This window comes from Mauremys reevesii, linkage group 4 (genome assembly GCF_016161935.1).
Source record: "Mauremys reevesii isolate NIE-2019 linkage group 4, ASM1616193v1, whole genome shotgun sequence".
NCBI lineage: Eukaryota > Metazoa > Chordata > Testudines > Geoemydidae > Mauremys > Mauremys reevesii.
The window spans coordinates 10,011,007-10,035,000 of record NC_052626.1 but is presented as its reverse complement, the minus strand read 5'-3'; the positions used below and the strand labels follow the sequence as shown (position 1 = coordinate 10,035,000).

At 47.5% G+C, this 23,994-nt stretch overlaps 1 protein-coding gene across 7 annotated transcripts in view; it reads right to left on the bottom strand.

Moving 5' to 3' along the window:
- Positions 1–13,645, bottom strand: part of FBXO34 (F-box protein 34) — a 68,873-nt gene extending 55,228 nt beyond the window's left edge. For 2 of the 7 annotated variants that reach the window (XM_039537596.1, XM_039537599.1), the window contains exon 1: positions 13,405–13,644. The gene's annotated coding sequence lies outside the window, so the exon portion shown is untranslated. Of the gene's footprint in view, positions 1–10,441; positions 10,552–13,404 lie in introns of those variants that run through there. The other 5 variants (XM_039537598.1, XM_039537602.1, XM_039537600.1 and 2 more) reach the window with 4 other exon arrangements.
- Between the last annotated feature and the right edge of the window lie 10,349 nt (positions 13,646–23,994).

Sequence of the window (23,994 nt, the reverse complement as noted above, 5' to 3'; positions counted from 1 at the left end):
GGGAAAATTAAAGGGCCAGGGGCTCCGGCGGCTGGGGGAACCCGGAGCTTTGTGGGGCTGGGGCAGGGATTTAAAGGGCCCGGAGCTCCTGCCGCTGAGGGGAGCCCGAGCCCTTTAAATCCCAGCTGCGGCCGGGATTCAAAGGGCTCTGGGCTGCCCGCAGTGGCGGGGAGCCCTGAGCCCTTTAAATCTCAGCCGCGGCTGGGAATCAAAGGGCTCTGGGCTGCCCGCAAAGCGCCATGCATGTGGGATTTAGAATCCCCCCGCGGGCCGCACAGTGAGCCTCCGCGGGCCGCATGTTGTGCAGGCCTGTTCTACACCAACCCTGTTTGTCTCTGTGTAATGCTATCTCGAGCACCTCAGTTTATTAGCAATAGTATTGCCATAGACTCTATGATCCCCAGTCATGGACCAGGAACCAACTGCGCTAGGCACCATACAAACCCAGAACTAGAAGATGCTCCCTGCCCTGCTAGCCCTGGTTTCTAACCATTGTAATAATCATAATTAAGTCTTCTTACACTGAACTAGCTTACCCGTGTTGCTACAACTGTACGCATGCACTGTACAAAGTCTGGCACAATCAGTCTCTTGCTACAATTGTATACATGCACCCTACAAAGAGTTTAGCATAATCAGTCTCTTGTACAGTGACCAAATGCAGTTGTAGCAACACAGCAGCAAGTTAGTTCAGCATAAGACTAATGAATTATGATTCTTATTGTATTATGTCTCTACCTGACTATATAGTAAAGATTTCACAGATGCTTTAACTACAGTGAAATGCTTGGCGGAAATATATTCAATATATAATTACAGTTAAATACTTTATGGCCCTCTCTGATGCCCCATCCACACTCCGGCCCCGTAACCCTGCAGGGAGGGCAGCAACCCCATAGTCCTAGGCCCTCTCCAACACCCCCATTCCCTCCCTTATTATTCTTCATTACAAAAATAGACTTAATACTACAGCAGCTACACGTCATTACAATCAAGTGGTATGTACAAAGTTCCGGCTGACGAAAAACTCTTTGCTCACGAAAGCAGAGTCCTTATCACTAAATAAAATGGGGACATACACTGGAGACGGTGTCAGCTTCAAAGTCCATGGTATCATCTCTGCAGGATTAGCAGTCACCAGGTAAAAGTGTTGATACCTACACTTGAAAGGAAGTGAGAGTAGAAATGGCAGACCCTTGGAGGAAGGGACTGGAATCGTCTCACTGACAGTTATGTCCTCAGCCACTGGGATGTTGGAATACAGGCAGAGTCCATGACTGTTCCAGAGACAGACACAGAATGCTAGAACTCTAATCCCCAATTTATCAGAACTGTAACTATAAATTAGCTTGACTGTTGCGTACCCTGTATACTAGATATGAGGTTATTTTGTTTAACTTTGATTTAATTCAATCTACTTATAAACTTCAGAACTTCCAAACCTAAATGGCACTGGCCACCCCATGCACCAAGTCGCAATGCCCAGAGTGAGGAGCCCTCCGCCCCAACCCCCGGGCCACTCATTCACACCAAGCCAGCATTAGGGTTGCAGTGCTGGGGTAAAAGGGTGCTGTCGTGGGTGGTCAGTGCCTCCTTGCAGGGCCGTCCTTAGTCATATGCAGCATACGTGGCTGCATAGGGCACCCCTGGGTCTTAGTGTCCACCCTCCTACCTCTTCCTATCCCTGTTCTAATCTGACCCTTCCTGTGGGATCCCACCACAGCTGGCTACTGCAGCCTGGTGAGAAGGGATCTAGTACTTAAAAGTGAAAAAGCCTCCAGCCTGCCCAAACCTATTAGCACAACACAAACTGTTAAAGAGCCATTCAAGTGGTAATGAAGCCATTTAACAGGCATTTGCCAACCCCAGGTATATACTGTCAGTTTCTGAATTTACTGACAAAAAGTTACAAAGAGTCCTGTGGCACCTTATAGACTAACTAATGTATTGGAGCATAAACTTTCATGGGTGAATACATCTGTTAGTCTATAAGGTGCCACAGGACTCTTTGTTGCTTTTTACAGATCCAGACTAACACGGCTAATCCTCTGATACAATAATGCACAACTTTTTGTCAAGTAATATTTACTCAGAATATGTTAGTCTACAGGACCTTAGTTTAACATTTGCGTTAAAATATTTCATTAGTGAGTTGCTGAAGATTATAAAATCACATCTAAAAATCTATGCAAGGATTTTTTAGAGATGCATAATCTGAGTATTCATCTTTAGCCTTAAATGCTTGGATCATCAGACATATGTTTTTTTAAATAAATCCTTCAAAAGACCATTCTTATCTAAAATACACATGCGAGCCCGGGCTGCCATCGGGCATAGGGGCACCAGTTGAATAATACTGCATAGGGCCCCATAAATCCTAAGGACAACCCTGCCTCCTTGGCAAGGCACGGAAGAGGTGGCAGTGTGGGCACCCGCTGAATTGGGAGGCTACATCCTCCACTTCCAGAGGCACAAAGAGACATTGGTTACAGCGGAGAGGTCTAGATCCAACAAAAGCACTCACTATGCCTAGCTAGATGCAGATGAAAGGCAGTGCTCCTGATTTCCAGTGCTACCGACATTCTGGAAGCGGCAGCAGATCAAAAAGGACTCCCAAATGCTAATTTGCTGAGCAAACTCCCATTCTCAACAGATAAGCAGCAGGGAAATGCAAAATCTAAATTTAAAAATGTACTGCTATTTTCTTTTGAAATATGTTAACATGCAGACATAGGGAAAAAAATATGTAACCACAGAGAAATCACTATGAACAAGATTTCAGGTTTGGCATTCTGCCAAGCTAACAGTGAAATAAAACAGTGGAGCAGCACAACTAACTTCATCCCATGGCAGAAATTAAGTGTTTAAGATAAAAATATCAAGAGGAAAACAAAAGAAAAAAAAAACCACTGAAATTCTGTAAAGCAGAAGTTACTGGAACAAAATTCTTGACCTGGTGATTAAGAGTAAGGAAGAAGTAAGCTTGCTACCAGGTTACTAAGAAAGGAGCCAGGCTAAAAACATAACACAGAAAAAATATACATTATATTTTAAATTATTTTGAGACCCTGATGTCAAAGAAAGGACCAGTTAATATACAAGCATTACCAATAAACTAGTTGATTTTTATCCCTTCCCTCACTAAAAAAACAGCTTTTTTCTTCATTTTTTTCTGCATCATGGCTCTGTCCAACCTGGCAGAATCCATAAGCACCAGCAAACAAGTGAGATGAGCACATCACAAAACCAAAAGCTGAGCAATTGAAATGGGAAGGAATTTTCAGCAGGCTTCTTGAAAAACAAAAAACCCCTGAAGTTGAGTAAATGTTGGCCTTAGTCATTGTTGCTATGTCTACAGAAGACACTAAGGGCTGGTATACACTATAAAGTTAGGTCAAGCTAGTTAAGATGCTCAGGGTGTGAAAAATTCACTCCTCCGAGAGATTTAGTTAAGCCAACTTAAGCCCCGGTGTAGACACCACTAGGTCCAATGGAATAATTCTTCCATCGACCTAGCTATCATCTCTTAGGGCAGGTCTACACTATGGGGTTAATTAGACCTAAGTTACGCAACTCCAGCTACGTGAACAACATAGCTGGAGTCGACATACTTTTGGTCGACTTATCGTGGTCAAGAAGAGTTTCTACCATCGACTTACCTTATGCTTTTTGTTCTGGTGTAGTACTGTAGTCAACGGGAGAGCGATCGGCGGTCAATTTAGTGGGTCTTCTTCACTAGAAACTCCACTGTTGCTGTCAACTACTTTTACAAAACCAGATCGACCATGTCTGCATTAGCAGAGACACGCTTAGGTCAGCATGCCAGGAAGTGCTTGGAATTAAGAAACAAGCAGAGAAGAGTGGATCACAGCAGTGTCTTGACTAAGACCACAGAGCAGTGAAGAGGAATATTAGGAAGGATAAGAGAGATATGGTGGATGGGCTGGCTGCAGAGAGCAGAGCAGCATACAGCACAACATGACACAGCTGTACTGTATACTACTACCTGTCTGTGTCTGGAAAGTTAGCCAAGCAACAGTCGTAAAGACAAAAGAGAGAAAGTAAAAAACATAAATACAAACAACAGACAACAGATTTGAGAAGATATGGGAAGAAGAAGTGATTTTCTGTGACTGGAAAGAGGGATCTCTCAAAATATGGCATCCCAGCAAAGGTGGTCAACCTGATCAAGAACTCATACGACGGCATACACTGTAGAGTGATCCATGGTACAGCTCAAGAACATCTGGAGCTCAGAGAGCTGTCTGAAATCAGTCCTACTGTAAGGAAGATCCAGACCTTCATTAATAGCTGCCTCAGAAGGATTCTCAGATCCCCTGGCCAGACACCATCAGTAACATCCACCTCTTGGAGAGGACCGACCCACTCAGCAGAGAAAGAAGAAGAAGGAGAAGAGAAGGGGCTGCATGAATGAATGAATGATTCTTCACTAGACCCACTAAATCGACCCCCGGTGGATCAATGGCTGCAACATCGATCCACGATAAGTGGAGACAAGCCCTCTGAGAGGTGGATTTACTACATCACTGTAATAAGCATTTACACCACAGCACTGCTGCTGTAGTGTTTCTAGTGTAGGAAAATTAAGGCTAAAGGTGTGAAGTCAATGTGCATAATTTAAAAGTTAATTCACCTTAACTTTCCTGAGTGTCTCTATGTGGACAAGCTCTAATTGAATGTTTTGGAGAAAGGACATCTTTAATAGGGATCCAATACACCAAACCCTTTATACTGCAAAAGCTCAAAATACACATGATCAGAGATGCCCTAGAATAGGGTTCTCAAACTGGAGGTTGGGACCCCTCAGGGGGTCACGAGGTTATTACATGGGGGGTCGTGAGCTGTCAGCCTCCACCCCAAACCCCGTTTTGCCTACAGCATTTATAATGGTGTTAAATATATTTAAAAGTGTTTTTAAATGTATAAGGGGGGGGTCACACTCAGAGACTTGCTGTGTGAAAGGGGTCACCAGTACAAAAGTCTAAGAACCCCTGCCCTAGAAGGTCCTCCAGCAAAACCAAGGAAGACCAGACTTGACACACTCCATATTCCCAAGGTTAAAGAGATGAGCAGAAAATCAAAACTGCTTTTTATAAAAACATTTCAGGCCTTCTTCATACAGTAGTTCAAAAGACAAAAAGAGCACAATTCTGTTTTTTTAAAACATTTTGCAGTTCACTTTTAAAAGGACCTAACTTTACACCACACACTTTAATTTGTATATTATGTTTGGATTTATTCATTTTTGTATTTTAGCTATTGGACACTTTTTTCTAGGGAGAGACTTTGTATTTATATTGGTCTTCACTATACAGTAATAGCTGCTGAGAGAAAAAAGGCATCTTAGGCTATGGCTACACTTGCAAATTTGCAGCGCTGCAGCAGGGTGTGAAAACACACCCTCTCCAGCGCTGCAAATTGCGGCGCTGCAAAGCGCCAGCGTGGTCAAAGCCCCGCTGTACGTTATTCCCCACAGGGAGGTGGAGTACGGACAGGGCTGGGAGAGCTCTCTCCCAGCGCTGGCGCTTTGACTACACTTAGCGCTTCAAAGCACTGCCGCGGCAGCGCTCTGAAGTGCAAGTGTAGCCATAGCCTTAGAGCACTTCCCTAATTAAAAGCTAGTAAAATTCTAAGCACAAATCACAAGCCAAGCCAAAAATAGTTCAGAGCTGCTAAGAATGTTTGAAGGTAACAAAATCCTCAATTACAAGCCTATTGCTTAGGCTTGCCAAAAATATGCAAATTTGTTAATTTCATACACCGTAATCAGATCCCAACAAAGTGATGAAGTTAGTTTGTCCCTCATACTTCCTGCAGACGGAGTCAGCTGTATGTGAAATTATTTTTGCAATATTAAACGTATTACCCTGAATGTCAGTTTTGCGGCGTATGGTATACAATAACTTGAACATGCTACTATGGGCGAGCCAAACGTAATCTGTACGAGATGTTTAGAAAGGTGGAAAAGGAAGATTTTCAGGTGTACCCGAGATATCCACTTACAATATTTATCTATGTACAGGTTAACTGGAACAAGTGCTGTCAGCAATGAGTATTAAATACAATGTTAACTTTGTCCAAACAGGCTTCTTCAAAAAAAGATGGTTGCCCTGATTAGAAACTCATCCTCTCACACTGCTGATTAGGACGGGAGTAGGGTGACCAGACAGCAAGTATGAAAAATTGGGACAGGAGGTGGGGAGTAACAGGAGCCTATATAAGAAAAAGACCCAAAAAATGGGGACTGTCCCTATAAAATTGGGACATCTGGGCACCCTAGACGGGAGTATATAAAGACAATACATCTGAAGAGAAATCCAGATAGCTAAAACCCTGAATCTGAAAGTCTCCATTACTCTTCCAAAACTGGTTTACAGAGAGGTCTCTGTTGTGTACTCTAGATTCAGCGCACATTCAGTTTTTAAGACTCTTCAGAGCCTAAGAACATAAGAACAGCTATACCAGGTCAGACCAATGGTCAATCTAGCCCAGCATCCTGTCTTCCGACAGTGGCCAATGCCACATGCTTCAGAGGGAATGAACAAGACAGGCAATCATTCAGTGATCCATCCATCGTCCACTCCCCGTTTCTCGCAAACAGAGGCTAGGGACACTCAGAGCGTGGTGTTGCATCTCTGCCCATCCTGGCTAATACCCATTGACGGACCTATCCTCCACTAACTTTATCTTTTGTTTTGTTTTTAAAAACCCTGTTACAGCTTTGGCCTTTACATCATCCCCAGCAAGGAGTTCTTGGGTGAATACCATCTGGTCCTGGCAACTTATTACTGTTGAATTCAACAATTTGTTCCCAAACCTCCTCCAACACCACCTCAATCTGGAACAGTGCCTCAGATTCATCACCTACAGAGAATGGCTCAGGTGTGGAAATCTCCCTCACATCCTCTGCAGTGAAGACAGATGCAAAGAATTCATTTAGTTTCTCCGTAATGGCCTTATCGTCCTTGAGTGCTCCTTTAGCACCTCGATCATCCAATGGCCCCAATGATTCTTTAGCAGGCTTCCTCCTTCTCATGTACATTAAAAAAAAAACTGTGTTTTTTTTTGTTTATTTGTTTGTTTTTGAGTCTTTAGCTAGTTGTTCCTCAAATTCTTTTTTGGCTTGCCTAATTAGACTTTTGCACTTGACTTGCCAGAGTTTATGCTCCTTTCTATTTTCCTCAATAGGATTTAACTTCCAGTTTTTAAAGGATGCCTTTTTGCCTCTAGCTACTTCTTTTACTTTGTTGTTTTGCCATGGTGGCACTTTTTTGGTCCTCTATGTTTTTTAACTTGGGGTCTTCAGTCTCACTACTGATCTGTCACTGTTGCCTCACAACCTTACATTATACAGCCTTCTTTTAAGCCAAAAGCCCCTCAACAGCCCTTCTGTGGCACAGCTTTGGCACTGCCACTTTCTTCGTGACCTTGATCAAGATACTTGCTCTACATTCTACATCCTGAATTCAATTTCGCTGAGACAAGCTTTCGAGTTCACACAGGGCTGAAGGTCACCTGAAGAAGAGTACTCTGTAAGCTCAAAAGCTTGTCTCTCTTACCAACAGATGTTGCCTCAATAAAAGACATTCTCTCACCCATCTTTTAAAGAGGACAGTTAGGTGATCGACTCAAAGAACAAACTCTGCATCTGTTATCTATATATAACAGGCAGTATTCCTTATCAACATTATATATGAAATAAGAGATTGTGAAATGTTATGTTAATTGGTAAAAGTGCATATTTCATGCAAGAAGGGATATGAATATATAATGTCACCTGGATGCACTTTTGTACTCCACCCATCTTGCATAAAACCCAGTTAGTCACTCTCTTGTATTGCTATTGCTAACAATTTTAGAACATCTTGAGTATTACTTATTGAATGAAGGCAGACCCTCCTTAACGGACAGCCTAGCTTAAGGCACTTATTTTGATTTGGTTTTATTTTTTCCAGTTACAAGAATAGCGACAGATGCAGCAAAATGAAAAGTTGGTAAGCTACAGTTTCAGAATCCAACCCCCTCTGAGAGAAGATGAGGCATCTACTACAAAACATGTTTTTTCACCTTTTACCAGTACACATGAAACAAGAAATAGAAGGGGAGGTGTTAAAGGAAGTGGAAACAAACTGCAAAACAGTCTACACATTTCAAGATGGGTTAAGTGACTTCATGTAGTCCGGAAGAGGATTCCATATTTAAATAAAATCTTCTAGTAAAAAGACCAAGACAGAAGTCATAATTTTTTTTTAAAAGACATACTGAGCAAAACTAGAATCATGAATATTAACAGACCAGGTAAACTGCATACTAGATAAAATAATATTGACAGCATTTTTCTGGGTGGCTTTATCTTCAGACTTAAAAAATCCTGCCTGAAACAATAAGAGTATTTGCATACAAAAATGCTGCTTCAGACACAATGAATTCAAGTGAGAATCCTTGAGACTATGTATGCCTCATACTTAATTGCTGGACAGTGGGGCGCACTTATCTCAATTCAACCAACAGAAAGCACTGGATTTCCAAAGTCAGAGAAGCTACAGGAATGAAGATCTGCCTGGGGGGAGAGAAGAAAGAGGAACAAAAAAGGAGATTCGCAAAGCTTAGGGGAAGCTTGAGAATAATACTGAATAACTCTAAAAGTCAATGACCTAAATGATGAAAGAACAAGTAGTTAAGTGAACCACAGCACCTGCTGAATTTTTAATCACTAATGTTCTCCTGGCTTGCAGCAAAGCAAGCATTCATTAGCTTCCAAGCCCTAAAAACAGGAGTATAGAGTAATAAATTAGAACACTAAGATTTTCCCTGGCAGAAATTCAATGTCAAGATCACCTAAATCCATTATTTTACAACTAACTGCAGACACTGCATTTGTTGATTTTTTTTTTAATCCTCCTGACATAAAAAGCATTACAATCAATATTTTAGTTTCCCCCAAGTTATCTGGTTCCAATCAGCTCAAACATTTCTGTGTAAGATAATGTCACTTGGTGTTGCTCCTGAAGAGAATTTAAAGCTAGTATGTTTTCAGTCTTCAAGCAGTATTTAATAGTCACTAGAATGCCCACTGAAAGAGATGGTTGAACTTCAGAGAAAAGTGAGTGTGTGTGAGGATTAATTTTGTAATCACATGGACAGTAGGAATAGCAAATGGTACAGCAGATTTTTCCCCTATCATGACAGAAAGAGGTAAGATTACTTGGGGGAAATGACAGAGGGAGGAAGAAAAGAAACATATGCTAATTCCACAACTATAGCCAGATTCTGCTACATGTGGCAACTCTCCTAGTCTCATTAATCATGTTTTAACAAGAGCAATATTCACAAAAATGAGTACCTCTCAGCTGCACTGACCTTTGAACATTAAAGCTAAGCAAAATGGCTCAAAATGATGTTTTAAAACAAGTTTCAATTTCACTACTGTATACAGCAAAAATAAATCCACAGTTTTCTGTACAGCACATAACGTTAGTGAAAGCTACCTTGCAGGTTACAGACAAACTTCCTCGTTTTATAAGCACAAATCAGTTTCTAAAGCCATAAATTGTCTTAGACATGAACAAAACAGTTTTATGTATTTGTATAGAAGACGTTTTGGGAAATGATACAAATTGAATTACTAACTGCAGATATGCAAGTTTTCAACGCTGCTCTATCCTTGAATCATAGGCTTTGGTAACAGACTCAGCTATACATTTGTTTTATTGATACTTGCTTTTTAATAGCAACCTTTGCAAGACTCCTTACCAAAAAAACCCAACAATGATATTTTGGTAGAACCAGCTACTTAGTCTGCAGTTTGAATATATTTACATCCACACAACAATATTTGGGGGGCGGGTAGAGAGAGAAAGAGGGCCCAATAGAACACTGAATCCTGTGCTACTCATCCACTATTACAATAATTGTGCTAGTTTGAGAATTATGCTAAAATATCAGCCACAAAGGAATGCAAAACATAAGAAACTAAGGCCAGTACTTTGTAACAAATATGTTGCCACCCAGAACTTCATGGCTGTTTCTAGTTACAAACTATAGAAATGATCCCTGAAAGGATAGTCCAGTACACAGCCACTCAGAACTCACAGCAACAGCAAAGATAGAACTCTGTTCTCCCTGCTCCAGATGCACAAAACCTCCTAGCACTTGAACTAGAGGCAAATATCATAACATAAGCTTTTATCACTAACAGTTAATTAAGCCGTTCTCATTCTACCCAGTGGAACACTATGGTACACAACAGCAGATCATTGCAATATGCTCCCTAAATCACAAAATATGCAAAAATAATTGTATACCCTTGAGAAAATAAAACATACTATTGCATCTCAACGCTTGACAAGTTGTCTCCATATGTTCACAATCCCTTTCATATCTGAACTGATGCAAAAATAGATCTTAATGTTTCACCTACCTTTAACAGTACACAGTCTGTGCATTTTTAGTCACATATGAAAGAACCAACTCAGTCACAGAGTATGGAAAAATATTTGAAGACTAGTCCCTGGTATTAAATCAAATCAGAAGCTCTCAATTTATCAGCCATATTAAAATGCAACTTCTAGTTATTACGTGCATGTCATTAAAAAGGGCAATTTCAAAAGTGTTACTCAATTAACAGTCATTGTCTTTGTTAGCCACCTGCTTTTGATAAGGCATCAATCACCTTCTGGATAGTCCTCCTCTTTCCCTCAAAAGGCCCTGGTTTCTGACAAATTCACCTTTCAAGCAGAGAGCGGGACACATTACCTCCCAAAACCAGTCAATGAGGCTCTTTCATTCAGCTATAGAGAAGGCATGTAGCAGTTGGAAAGCAACACAAGGCACTCCCTTCCCCCTCCCATCAGGACTGAACACACTGCATTCAAAACACTCCCAGTCCCTGAAGCAAAGGATTAGCCATTTATTGAGGAGGAAGCAAAACACTGAAAGATTCCAAGGGCCAAATATATCCCTACTGCAACTTCAATGAAGTTAACAGTTACACCCCGGATTAGTTTGGTCATAAATGACCACATTACTCAAATCTAACCAATATAATTTCATTCATCCAGACACACTGCCTAGACTCCGAGTACACACTTAGCAAAGAAAGAGTACAGCAGTATTTCTGCCATGGTGTTAAGCAGAAACATTAGCACACCCACAGACGTTTATGAAATTTAGACTTTGGACTTCCAAAGCAACTGTGGTCACCACAGTGTTTACTGTTTTCTTATAAGGATATCAGAAGGGGACCAAATATAACAATAAGGCTTTATATAGAACCTTTCATCCAAGGACCAAAAAGAGCTCCACAAATATTCATTAAGCCTTGCCACACTCTGTGGGGGAGGTATTTACCCCATTATAGACGCCATACAATTAGAGTATGTCTACACTACAAAACTATGTTGACCTAAGTTACATCAACATACTGCCACCGCAGTAATTAAATCGTTTTACATGGCCACGCTTCACTTCTTGTGTTGACAGTGCACATCCTCACCAGGAGCATTTGCACCACTTTAACTGTCAGTGTGGGGCATGATGGGACAGTTTCTGAAGGCTAGCAACAGTCAATGTAAGCAACGCAGCATCTACACCAGTGGTCCCCAACCTTTTTCATCTGGCGGGTGCCAGACGACGAGCCACGGAGGAGAGTGGTGGCAGACAAGCAGCGTCACCGCCGAAATGCTGCCGAAAGCATTTTAGTGGCAACACCTCTGGAGGACGCTGCTCATCCGCCGGCCAGTATGCAGGTGCACTTAGATGCCCCGGCGGGTGCCGTGGCACCCACGGGCACCAAGTTTGGGACCCCTGGTCTACACTGACACTGCATGGACCCAAGCACTTCGCCTCTCATGGAGGAGGAGTTATTAAGTCCACGTAGCATGTGAGTTACATCAGCAGGAGCAACATTTTAGTGTAGAAACTTACAGAGTTAGGTCATAGAATATCAGGGTTGGAAGGGACCTCAGGAGGTCATCTAGTCCAACCCCCTGCTCAAAGCAAGACTCTGTAAAGCTGCCTTGTGTTGACCTAACTCTGTAATGTAGACCAGGGCTTAGTGTAAAGAAGAAACTAGGGGTTTTTTTGTTTAACAAAAAGCTACAACTCATTGTTTCAGGCACAACCTTGAAGGGACAATATCATCTGGATAAAAATATCACATCCACTGGAACCATATTTTTAACCTTTTATCTGAGTTATTATACAATGCCCATCTGAGCACATATTGATACAAGTAACATCTAGACTATTTTTAATAGTGAATAGAGTTCCATTTTTTGGACTGCAGTTTGGATTCAGATTCACAAAAACTTCTTTGGGGCTTTCACAAACAGGGGAGAAAGAAAAAAAAATCAGAAAAATGGGATGGTAAAACCACAAAAACTGGCCAGGAAACTCTGGACAGGTATGAAACTTTAACTCTCTTTTAAAAGTTGATTAGATTTCCAGTTGGCAGTGTTCCTTTAAAAGACTCAATCCTTTTATGTTGCACATAGGTACGTTAAAGATTTACCCGTTGTATAGGACATGGGACACACACTCATCCTTCTACTGCAGAGAGTAGTGATGTCACAGGCACAGCCTGATGGCATTACCCACTACATTATGACTTCACTGCAGCTGAAGCCAAAGCATCATATACCTGTCCTCCCAGCCCCACTATAACTGCAGCAGGCAGGAGGAAGAGGACAGAGCAGGAAGCACTACAGAGGGGGCATCCCAGCAACAGAGAGGGGAAGTGAGCCCCTGTAAGGGGCTGTGGGTGTCCTGGCCACATCAAACCTCCTGCAGGGAGGTGGATCCTCTATGAAGGGACAAAGTGTGTTGTAGACCGATAACGTGAAGCACCCTTTAAATGCAAAGAAGGGTACGCGAGCCCCACCAGCGTTGGGGGACAGGGAGCCCGATAAAGGGGTGCCCTCTCCATATCCCCGCACAGGGGGGCAATGGAACACCCTGCAAGAGCGCCCGGTGTCCACGGCTGCAGCAGGGAAGGGGGAAAAGGGAGCTTGATGGGGGGCTGCCCCAGCCCCAGGGCCGCAGAGGGAGAAAGCCCGATGGGGGGCTGTTGTGGGGAGGAAGGGCCCCCCCGGGCTCGAGCAGCAGAGCAGGGAGCTACATAGAGGGGAGTCAGCCATGGGGGGACCCCACCCTACGGGGCCCGCGCCCCTGCCACTCCTGCTCGCAGCGGACAAACCAGGCCCGGTTGCCGCTGCCTGGCGCTTGGCTCTGGCCCGACCGCCCCCGCCCGGCCCCAGCGCCGCCGCGGCCGGGCAGGAAAGACCGCGGCTGCGTCCAGGGCCTGCTCGCGGCCCCCTCTCCAGCTCCCGCCCGGCCGGGTGGGCCCCACGCCGATCCCCCTTCAGCCTCCCGAGCGGGACCCACCTGCCCGGCCTCCCCGGCGCTCCGAGCCCCGCTCCCGGGGCTGCTCGGGGCGGCGCAGGACCCGGGCCCTCCCCGAGCCGCGGCCCTACCGGGTACAGGGCGCGGGCCCGCCTGGGTCCCAGAGCAGCGGGGGGCCCGGAGCCGGCGGCGGGCGGGAGGCTCAGGAGACCCCGGTCTCTCGGCACAGCCGGATCCCCCACAGCGGAGCCAACTTGTTCGGGGTGGAGCCGCCGCGGCCTCGCCAATCCGGGCCCGGGGCGGAGCCGGCGCTGCGGAGCTGGGCCCCGGCAGCTCCCCGTCCCGCCCCCCAGCGCCAGGCACCGGGAACTGCCAGGCACCGACCGGGAGCCTCGGGGGACGCCAGCCCTCCGGCCGCCAGCGCCAGGCACCGACCGGAGCCTCGGGGACGCCAGCCCCCGCCCCCCAGCGCCAGGCACCGACCGGAGCCTCGGGGGGACGCCAGCCCCCTCCGGCTCCCAGCGCCAGGCACCGACCGGAGCCTCGCGGGGGCGGCAGCCCCTGGCCCAGTGCCAGGCACTGGGAGAAACCAACCCCCCTGTGCCAGGCACCGTCCGGAGACACCAGCAGCCGCCAGCCAGTGCCAGACACCGGGAGAAATTTCACACACACACACACTCGTCCTGTTTGGCATACAGGAATTTAGTCCTCCCACACACCCAGTGCCAGGCACTGGGAGCCTCAGTGGACACCCACCCTACCACACACACATTGTCATGCTCCAGCAGCCATAGGGGTACCAGCCCACTACACACACTGAGAAACACCTGCTTGCCCACCCCTCCGTGCCAGGCAACGCAAGACACGGGGCACTCACTACCTCCACCTTAGTGTTGGGCATTGAGAGACACAGGGGACTTACTCTCCCCCCCCCCCCCGTTCCTGGCACTTTGTATAAATAATTAAATATTCATTGGGCTAGAGAGAGCAAGCCAGAGGTTGGCTCTATCGCTTGGTGGTTAAGTAGAAGGAGAGTCAGCTTCAGCTTCTTATTCCCATACATACTGAATAATTCATACAAAGTGGGACAGCTTCAGCAGGAAAGACTGAGAGCAGCCCCCTCCCCCAGCTGGTTAGGGTACTAACCTAGAACATGTGAGTTCAAGTCTCTGCCCCAAATCAGGGGTGGGGATTCAAATCTGTGGCACTCACATCCCAGGTGAGTGTCCTAACCACAGGGCTATGAGAATACTGACAAATACCTTAAAAAGTGTATTTTCCAGTTTGATTGTGTTGCTTGTTAGCTCCTATTTATATCATTCCTGCAGTTGCTGCACTATTTGTGATAGCTTTAGGCTGTAACTCAGAGATAGATTTGTTGCTTTATGATTCTTGGAAGTAATTACGGTCCAAGGCTTTGTCAAGACTAGAAAAAGTGGCTAGTTTAGGCTGGGTTTAGCTAACATATTTTAGTTAAAACTAATCTAAACTCAACCTTTCTCCTAATGTAGGTGAAGAGTGTTGCAGGAGTTGGGCGCAGCCATGCCCGTGCCTAGTTATCTCGTACCAAGGGATCATTTGGGCTTGGTTCTGCAGTCTGAGATGACTAGTTAGTCTTTTCCCTGCTCTAGGAGTCTCCTAGCACGAGCACTAGGTGCTGGTGCCTTTCCCAGACACAGCCCCCTCAGAGGCCTGCCAAGCCGTGTACTCGGCGGCCTCCTCCGCCCGGGTCAACTGGGTCAAGAGCTCTGGCCTGGTGGTCGGGGACGGGTGGCAGGCGAGCTCCCTCCCACCCGCGCTTCAGGCCATCCGGTGGAGCGCGGGTCCGCTGCTCTATCTCGGCGTTTACCTTTCTGCCACGCATCCCTCTCCGCCGGAGAACTGGCAAGGTTTGCTGGGCAGGGTGGCGGAGCGGCTCCGGAAATGGACGGGACTCCTCCGGTGCCTTTCCCTCCGAGGGAGGGCACTGGTGCTCAATCAACTGGTCCTGTCCATGCTCTGGTACCGGCTCAACACCCTGGTCCCGGCCCCGGTGTTCCTGACCGACCTCCGGAGGGTGGTGCTGGAGTTCTTTTGGCCAGGACTGCACTGGGTCCCTGCAGGGGTACTCCACCTGCCCCTGGAGGAGGGAGGGCAGGGCCTGAAGTGCCTCCGCACTCAGGTCCACGTCTTCCGCCTCCAGGCACTGCAGAGGCTCCTTTATGGTGCGGGTAGTCCGGCATGGAGAGCCCTGGCGCACGCCTTCCTGCGCCGCTTCCGAGGGCTCCGATACGACCGGCAGCTCCTTTATCTCGACCCGAGGGGCCTTCCGCGAGACCTCTCCGGGCTGCCGGTTTTCTACCAGGACCTCCTCCGGACCTGGAAGCTGTTCTCTGCGACCAGGTCCGTGGCGGCCACCGAGGGGGCAGACCTCCTCGCGGAGCCCCTGCTACACAACCCTCAGCTCCGTGTGCAGGTGGCGGAGTCCCCCGGGGTGCGACAGAGGTTGTTCCTGGCAGAAGCCACCAGGGTCGGAGACCTCCTGGACTACGACCGGGGAGACTGGCTGGATCCCCTGACGCTCGCTCGGCGGATGGGGCTCTCCAGACCTTGTACTCCCCGGCGCGTACTACAGGAGGTGAAGGCCGCTTTGCCGCCCGCTGCTCGGGCTTACCTCGACCGGGTCCTGCGTGAGGGCACGCCCCGCCCACCCCCCACCCCGAGCCCTCCGGACCTCTTCATCGGGCCCCTGCCCCGTGGACCCGACCGGCCCCCGCCCCTTCTCCGCCAGCCGGCTGCACGATCTGCAGCCGGTCCGTTTCAAACCGCCAAGGAAACAACTCTACGCGCCGTGCTCCATACCGTTCACTTCCTCACCCTCGTGTCCCGCCCCGACACCAAGTGGCGGGACCTCTGCCACCTGTGGAGGGTGAGGAGCCCGTGGGCCAGCCTGTACTCCACCCTGGTCCCGAGGCCCGCCGGGATATCAGCTGGCGGCTCCTTCACGGGGCCGTGAGCACGGCGTGTACTTGGCGCGGTTCACCCCTGTCCCGGACACCTGCCCCTTCTGCGGCGTGAGGAGACCCTGGCGCATGTTTACCTAGAGTGCGCCAGGTTGCAGCCCCTATACCGGCTCCTCACTAATATCCTCTTGCGTTTCTGGTTGCACTTTTCCCCCCACCTCCTTATCCATGCACTCCCTATCCGTGGCCCCACAAAGTCGCGGGACCTCCTGGTCAACCTCCTCCTCGCCCTGGCTAAAAAGGCCATCCACGCGACCAGGGAGAGGAGGTTGGCCGACGGAGACTCCTGCGACTGTGGGGCTTGTTTCCGGTCCCTTGTCCGCTCACGTCTCCGGGCGGAGTTCCTCTGGGCGGCGTCCGCTGGCTCCCTTGACGCCTTCGAGGAGCAGTGGGCGCTGTCCGGGGTTCTCTGCTCGGTGTCCCCATCAGGCTCCCTTCTTCTGACCCTTTGACCTCACTCCTGCCCCTGTTCTTTTATTAGTTGTCCCCCGCACTTAGTGGGTTTCCGTGGCCCTGTGGATCCTCCCCTTAGGCTGGGGGGGGGATCCGTTAGCATGGGGCGGGCTTCCGCCCGCCCCCTCTCCCGGATAACCCAATAGTACACAGCCCCCTCAGCCACGCTCAGGCCAACTCCCGCCCTGGCAGAAATCTGTGAGGGCATGTGACCCCTCATCCTCTTCCCCCACTCCCCGAGTTGCCTCTGCCTGCAGTTGTCAGTTGACCAGGATAACCTGATGGTAGCCTTGGGTGTGTGGGCTTCCTACAAGAGCCAACTCCCGTGGAGAAAGGAAGCTTGGGTGAGGTCTGGTAGCTGATTCCTACAATGAGCTTAGTAGATATTCCCTGCTTCAAGGAGCTAGAGAGGAAACTTCTATAAGGGATCCAGAGATGATCTAGGATCAGAGAAGGAAAGAGGTTCTTCACACCAGGCAGTTGAAAAGGCCTGGCAGGAATGACCTATAGTGAGGTTCAGGAGCAGAGACTTGAGGAAACACCAGGAAGCAGGATTTAAGCTTTGGAAATAACTACTGAGTCTGGCAAGGGGGTGAAGAAACTGTGGAGTGGGGGAAAGGTTTGTTTTGATATAAATTGCCATCTGCAGCAGTAGCTATGTTGGTGGGAGAGCATCTCACGCTGACATAGCACTGTCCACGCCAGTTGGGGTGTGTGTGGTTTTTCACACCCCTGACAGACAAAAGTTTTACCAACAAAGGTGTTAGTGTAGACATAGCCTAAAACTGCAAAGTAAAGTTGAGTGTTGTCCCTCACTTCAGTCCAAATCCACTCAGAAACCCTTAATTCAAGGGTAATGATGTTTTTAACTCGAGTTAGCAGTTCTGTTGAGTGTATAGGCTAGCACTTGAGTTAACACAACTCATCAGCTGCTAACATGACTAATCTGTAGTGTAGATAGCTCCTTTTGAATGCTGCTAGACTTCCAATGTCTACCCATGATCCTCCCATGTGCCTAGAAAGGACAAACAAGTTCTCCCATAATTCACTGGGGAAAAACTCAGAGTAGCTCAGCTTACTGTAGTGTGAAGGACCATAGATATGCCTCCAGAAATTTTAGTGCCACATATGAGTGGACACAGCATCCCCAATGTTATTTTGCGGTGCAGCTGCTCTCACTCAAGCTAGGTAACTCGACTGTAGATGCTCAAGTTACTTCTTCAGTGAAGACCTACGATAAGAAAAAAGTTGCTTAGCTACTAAGTGCAACCTGAACTCAGCTACTTTTCCTATTTGAGACAAAGCCCTGGGTCATCTCTATATGGGCCAATAGGTGCAGTTTTTCAAACATGTTAGCTTCTTGTGATTGAAAACCCTCTTAATGCTTAAGATACAGGAGACTAGTAGGGAGGTTAGGGTTTACCTCAACCAGCTAATGTGTTAAAACTACAACTTACATTAGGATTTTAATATATATCAGTTAACATGTTAAAATATCAGAGGGGTAGCCGTGTTAGTCTGGATCTGTAAAAAGCAACAAAGAGTCCTGTGGCACCTTATAGACCAGGGGTAGGCAACCTATGGCTCGCGTGCCAAAGGCGGCACGCAAGCTGATTTTCAGTGGCACTCACACTGCCTGGGTCCTGGCCACCAGTCTGGGGGGCCCTTCATTTTAATTTAATTTTAAATGAAGCATCTCAAACATTTTAAAAATCTTATTTACTTTACATACAACAATAGTTTAGTTATATATTATAGACTTATAGAAAGAGACCCTCTAAAAACGTTAAAATGTGTTACTGGCACACGAAACCTTAAATTAGAGTGAATAAATGAAGACTCGGCACAGCACTTCTGAAAGGTTGCCGACCCCTGGTCTATAAGGTGCCACAGGACTCTTTGTTGCATGTTAAAATACACTCCTTATCCTAACAAAGACAAGGCACTAGATGCTCCAATTAAAATAGTGTTTGTCATAAAGATTCAATGGCTATGGATATTAAAGCTGATGCAAGGGAGAACTAGCATCCACTTAGTTCCTATGCTCTAGTCTAACATATCTTCCATGAACCCTCCCAGATAAAGTTCCACAACTAATTAGTTAAGTACCAGGCACCAATACAGATGCTACATCTTTTAGTTTGTTTCTCAAAGTCTTTCTCCGTATGAAGCCCTATCCGGTTCCTGTTGTTTGTACATGGCAGCATTTGCTACAAATGTGTTTAAAAACAAACACCATTTACTGTAAATTGAAAATACTGTGTACTGGGGTGGCCAAACCACGGCTTGAGAGCCATATGTGCAGGGCCGGCGCTTCCATTAGGCAACCCTAGGCGGTTGCCTAGGGCGCCAGGATTCCGGGGGCGGCATTTTGTGCGCTCCCCCCAGGGCGCGCGGGAGCTTCCGGTTCTGCTCCCGTTGCGCCGCCCGAAGAAGGACCATCTGCCGATGTGCCGCGGGAAACAGCGGCAGGCAATTGAGCAGCTCAATGACTGCTGCTGTCGCCTGCGGCATTTCGGCAGAGGATCCTTCTTCGGCGGCGCGATGGGAGCGGAACCAGAAGCTCCTGCGCGCCCCGTGGGGAGCGCACAAAATGCCGCCCTCCGAATTCTGCCTAGGGCGCCAGAAGCCCTGTCACCGCTCCTGCATATGTGGCTCTTTTTCACAGAGCCTCCCCCACCCACCAGACTGGGGTGGGGGTAAGCTCAGGTTTTCTGCCCTGCCGTGGGGTTAGGGGCTTCAGCCCCATGGGAGGCACCTGCCAGGGCTTGGGGCTTCAACAGGAGTGGGGCTGATGCCCCAAGCCCTGGCAGGTGCCTCCCATGGGGCTGAAGCCCCTAACCCCACCACCCTGCCACAGGGCCAAAGCCCTGAGTCCTGGCAGGTGCACCCAGCTCTTGAACTTCTGTAGATTATTGTATGCGGCTCAGAGGGTCAGTAAATTGGGCCACCCTTGCATGTACTGTAGTGAGCTGTTGTTTTATTCTAACAAAGAATTACAGATTATTTACTTGTGCATTCTATCAGAAAGGACTCAAATTTAAAAGGAAGGCAGAGTCTGAATTCTTTGCTGCACTAATCCTTTATGCAGTGGGAGTTTGTAGTAAAATAGTGTCCTAATTTGATAAGGTCAGGACCCCTTTGTGCTAGGTATTGTACACACTCAGTGAGAAGCAGTGCCTGCCTTGAAACAATTACAGTCTACATAAATAGATGAGACAGACAGACAGTGGGAGAGGAAACAGAGAGGTGATGTGTATTATCCAAAGTCACAGAGCAGGTCACTGCTGAGTTGAAAATAGAACTTGGGTCTCTTTGGGTATGTCTGTGCTACTAAAAGACCTGCAGCACTGGCCCAGGCCAGCTGATTCTGTCTCACAGGGCTCAGACTGCGGGGCTAAAAATTGCAGAATAGACGTTCAGGGTCAGCCTGGAGCCCAGGCTCTGAAACAACACAACACAAGGGGGGTGGGTCTCAGAGTCCAGGTTCCAGCATCTATGCTTCAATTTTTAGCCCTGTGAGGCCAAGTCATTTGATCTGGGCTCTGAGACTTGGTGCTGTGGGTTTTTTATTGCAGTGTAGACGTACCCTTAAATTCCACTCCGATGTCCTATCCATTGGACCACAGCATCTCTGCATGCTAATAGCAACCCTGGCAAGAGTACCATGATCTTTCCAGTAGTGCAGTGGTCCCCAACCTTTTTGTGGCCAGTAGCACATTCATGTTTTCAGAAGAGTGTGGCAGGCGCCAACAATTACTTACATACAGGGCCAGCTCCAGGCAACAGTGGAGCAAGCACGTGCCTGGGGCAGCACATGCTATGGAGCGGCATTCCATCCATTCTGCAGAGTCAGAGCATTTTTTTGTTTTTTGTTTTTTGGGTTTTTTTGGCGCCAGTTCTGGGCAGAAGCTGGAGAGAAGCCGGGAGGACAGAGAACACTGGCGCCTGCAGCCCCAGAGTTCTCTGTCCCTGGCAGGCACACGGCCGCAGCTTCTCTCCAGATTAAGCCGCGGCCCTGCACCTGCCAGGGACAGAGAACACCGGCGCCTGCAGTCTGCAGCCCCGGAGTTCTCTGTCCCCGGCAGGCGCAGGGCTGCAGCTTCTCTCCCCTGCTGGGCACTAGGCGGGTGCACATAAAAGCTCCGGCGGGTGCCATGGCACCCGCGGGCACCGTGTTGGGGACCACTGCACTAGTGCATATATATTCATGCGGGAAAGGATACAAACAACAAACACTCGGCCCTAGGACCATGGTGGATGCTATGAATGCATAAGCAGGAACCTTATTTCTAGTACTGGTGTCATAGTGTCCATAGCAGCTATAGCCAGTAGGCCAAATTCACACCAGTGTAATTACCCTAAAGATGATTTAGATTCCCTGTCTAACAGAAAAAGGCCATGCAATGCAACTATATAGCCCTAATTCTTTGTTACAAGCTGATAAGCACAACTGAATGTCACTTGTCCCAAACTGGCTTCTAATGAATAATATTTTGGGGGGGGGGTGCAGTCAGGGTATTTAGTGATAAATATAAGAAGGATTTTGCAATTTGTTTACCTTTCCTAGCCATCTGGCACTTTTGCATTTCAGTAGCCTTGGACATGAGAGAACAGTAGATAAAACAAAATAGTCCTATCTTATCAGGACCTGGAGAAATTTAACTCTGTATGTATAGGATTAACCAAGTCACTATAGCTCTTGTATGGCTTCCATCTTAATTAATGGTCACATTCCTCAAAGCATTTCTTTGTTGCATGTTACTAAATAGAGCAGTCCCTTATCTCCTTTTAATTTGCTTTCACTGTGAACCAGTTGGCTGCAGCAATCCTGCCCAGCCTCAGTACTGGAGGTGCTGCTGATGGAGCAATGGAGACATAAAAGCCATGTTTGTGCTGGGAGAAGAATAATTTTAACACATGGTAAAATTTCTAAAGCACCTGAAGCCCTGGCCTTGTCTACACTAGAAAATTAGTTTAGCTACGTCAGTCAGAGGTGTGAAAAATCCACCCACCTGAGCAGTATAGTTAAGCCGATCTAAGTCACCATCTAAACAGCGCTGGGTCTATGGAAGAATTCAGTGAGGTGGATTACTTACACCGATGGGCAGAGGCAACGCATGGGGGGGCATGCAGCGTCAAGTACCCCGCTCTCAATTGGTCTGCTGGGAGCGGGGATGGGGTCTCTGTCCTTCTATCCCTGCGCCTCTCCCCCAGCACGTTTGGCCCCTCTCCCTGGCAGCCAGGTGGGGAGCAGGACAGACCTGGCTGGGAGGCAGCCCTGGGCTCAGCTGCTGGGGACATGGGCCGAGCATGGCAGGGAGTGGGCCACCGCTGCCTCCCAGCCAGGCTCTCTCAGGCAGAAGTGGCTCCGTCCTGCTCCCCGCCCTACTGCCAGAGAGGGTAGCCAATTGTGCTGGGAGGCGGGGCAGGGAGAGAAGGACAGAAACACCCTTTGCCCTCCGCAGATAATGTGGAGTGGGGAAAGTGTGGTGGCCCCAGGCTGGCCACACGGTGTGGGGGTTACTGGGCAAGGGAGACACGCAGGGCGGTTATGTGTCCTCCCCTTTAGATTGTGTCCCCCCCCCATCCCCCAGTATGGGGAGGCACCATCTATACCGGTGGGAGAATTCCTCCCATCACTGAAAGTAGTGTCTACATTGTAGTGCTGCAACAGTGCAGCTGTGCCGCTGTGGTGTTTTAAGTGTAGACAAGCCCATTGTGTAGGAGAAAAGGTGCTTTTTTCTTCTTCAGACAACTCAGTGAAGTTAACTCTATTGAAAATTCCATTTAGTACCAATACAGACACATTTTAACACTGGGAGGGTCATTAATCATTGAAACAATTTACCAAGGGTTGTGATGGATTCTCCATCACTGGCACTTTTTAAATCAAGATTGGATGTTTTTGTAAAAAATCTACTCTAGGAATTATTTGGGGGAAGTTTTATGGCCTGTGTTATACAGGAGGTCAGACTAGATGATTACAGTTGTCCCTTCTGGCCTTGTAATCTATGAGCATATGAAAACACCTAGGCTGTGACTTGATGGGCTAAAATTGAACGATAGGTGTTAAACTGTGTCTAGCTTGGTGTTAAGTGGGGTTTTCAATCAAGTTAAACTAGCTTCTATTCTATATATGTTCTTATATAGCTCTCAGCCCCAGAGTATCTGAGCACTTTTCAGGAGTGCATTAAATGATGTGACTGTACTGTCACTGACTGTTTAATCTCTCATCCCTTCCCCAAGGGAAGAAGTGTTTGCAAGTGAAGTGTCTTATTTTGGTGGGGGTTTTTTGGGGGGGTGGGTGGGCAGGGGGAGTTGGGCCTGGGTAAAGTATACTAGTTATTGCTGGGGGGATGTTTGTGTACCCTGCTATGGGGACATCACCTGTGGATGATGCTGGCATGAACAAAAAGATGCACTATTCACATTAACATAATCCTCTTCAAACAGGACTATGGTAACACAAACTAGGTACCTTTTAGTTCATTCTGGCAGCATCCACACAGAGCAGTTAGAGCACAATGTTTTGGTGTGCTCTGCAATCCACTCCCCCGTAATCCACACTGCAGCACCGTACAGACAAGTCCTTTGTTTAGATAAGTGTTTTGTTGGTGAGTGCAGCATTTGTTTCTGGGGTTAATTCCTGCCTCTCCAACAGTTGTGGAAGGGAAACAAGTGGGGCTAGGCTTAGATGGAGGCAAGTAGGGTTTTCAGGCACAGGACTTGGGATCCATTTAGCCAACCTTGGGCTGCCCCATCACAATTGCAACAAAGGTGTGCTTTTTACATCAAGATCAGCCGCAGCTCCAGGCACCAGTGCTCCAAGCGCATGCCTGGGGAGGCAAGCCGCGGGGGGCGCCCTGCTGATCCCTGTGAGGGTGTCTAATCCACGCATTGCTGTTCCCATTCACTGTACCCAGTGAAATAATGCTAAAAATATGCTGATCTGTTAGGATATATAGATATTCAAGCCTGTCTGCAAAGGCCTATACTTTAAGAATTTAGGTGTATTCTTATCACTTAGCTAGTTACAGAGGTATAAAAGAAAGACAATGATTTTGATTCTATTTGTGTAAGGGCCTTCTCTCACTGTGACAGTCTGAGGCCCTGTTTAGTCATATTGAAATAAGGCAATCTGGGGCTGTTAGGAAGGTGATCCGATCTATCACCT